This window comes from Cebus imitator, unplaced genomic scaffold (genome assembly GCF_001604975.1).
Source record: "Cebus imitator isolate Cc_AM_T3 unplaced genomic scaffold, Cebus_imitator-1.0 Scaffold251, whole genome shotgun sequence".
Taxonomy (NCBI): Eukaryota; Metazoa; Chordata; class Mammalia; order Primates; family Cebidae; genus Cebus; species Cebus imitator.
Window position 1 is genome coordinate 2,931,367 of NW_016107566.1, and position 1,946 is coordinate 2,933,312.

Genomic DNA, 1,946 nt, shown 5'->3' on the forward strand with positions numbered 1-1,946 from the left:
GAGCTACATAATACATGGATAACTTTTTATAGTGAGGAATTGTCCTGACACCTTCAAGATATCTAGAATCTTTTGATCTCATTCACTAAACGATAGTAGTACCCTTTAATCTGTCCATCACTGTGGCTTCCGAAAAACCCTCACAAATTTCTGAAGCACAGAATAGAGGATGTTTTTACCAGTGGTGTGAAATATTCAATTAGTTAGGGAGAAATAAATGTTGGAATACCTATAGCATATGCCAACCATTCACCTGTCTCCTTAAGGATCTTCCATAAAAGAGCATAAAAAAATCCTTACTATGGTCTGAATGTTTGTGTCTCCTCAAAATTCATATATTGAAATCTTACCTTTAAAGGTGATGGTCTTAAGAGGAGGAGCCTTTGGGAGACAATTAAATCATAAATAGGATTCATGCCCTTATAAAACAGTCCTAAGGGAGCTTTTTGTTTCTTCCACCAAATGAAGCCACAATGAGATGGTGTCACCTGTGCACCAGAAAGTGGGTCCTCACCAGACATTGACTCTGCTGGCACCTTCATCTTGGACTTCCCAGCCTCCAGAACAGTGAGAAATTCGCTTCTGTTGTCTACAAACTACCCAGTTTATGGTGTTTTGTTTTAGCAACCCAAACAGACTAAGACATTCCACACCAAGACATTGACAAATACATTAGTGGGACCAGCACTAACTTCCTTAACACACATGGTAGGGGTCTTGTTTGTAGAGGAAGGATGAACATGAACAGGTTGCCATTAAAATGGGCTCTCTGAATTCAATGGGGATGATGGAGTGTCCCAGTCAAAGAATCCACAAAATAGAACCTGACTGTCAGGGGCACAGTGAGTGTGGTTTCCCCAGTAAGCAATAGAACTAAAAAAAATAGGCATAATGGTTTGTTCCACAGAGAGAATAACTAAATACTAATGAATCATGGGCTCCTTAAGACCAAAAGAGTTATCAACCTTCTAAGGTATTATCTAAATTAAATTGTGTAACTCCTTGATTCCCACCACATTGCTCCACCCTACTCCTCCAATCCCCCAGAAGAAAAGGATTTTAAAAACTAGGTATAATTTGAGTTAGTTACCATGTTCTGGACTCTGCTGATCTTAGTTGTATACATATTTATCCTCTTCAGAATTTAAGACAAATTGCACTAACTACCCCTAAAAGCAATATACATCTGTGACTTGTGGGTGTATTTAAATTTCATAGGTAACACAAAACTTCTTTTGGTCATGTTTCCCAAACTGATTTTGTGATAATTCAGAAATTTGTAAAGGGGCCCAAAGAAAGAGAAGTTTTTATGGCTGTATCATGGAATAATGCAAGCTAACGTCATTTGGTTCCTTTTTAAATTATACTTTAGGTTCTGGGATACATGTGCAGATCATGCAGGATTGTTGCATAGGTACATACCTGGCAAAGTGGTTTGCTGCCTCCATCCCTTCGTCACCTATACCTGGCATTTCTCCCCATGCTATCTCTCCCCAACCTCCCCACCCCCTGCTGTCAGACCCCAGCAACAAACTCCAGTGTGTGATGCTCCCCTCCCTGTGTCCATGTGTTCTCATTGTTCAATATCTGCTTATGAGTGAGTCAACAGAGCGAATGATTTTTTTTTTAAATTTTTTTATTTTTTCGATTTCCACGTGAACGATGTTTGGTGTCTGTGCTATGCAGAGCCTCTCCCAGGCTACAACAGGAGAATCACAATGAAGTTCTCTGGGGTTTTAAAGCAAACTCCTCTTGCTCAAAAAATATTATTTTAAAATATTAAATTTTGAACAAGAATTATTCTTCTTGGTTTTAAATAGGAACTTGGAAGAGAATGACTATCTGAACATGGGACATAGGGAGAAGAACATTCAACTTAACTCAAGCTCCCCATCATGAGCTGTTTTAGTTTGTTTTTGGAGGAGGGGTTGAGATGAAGTTTCACT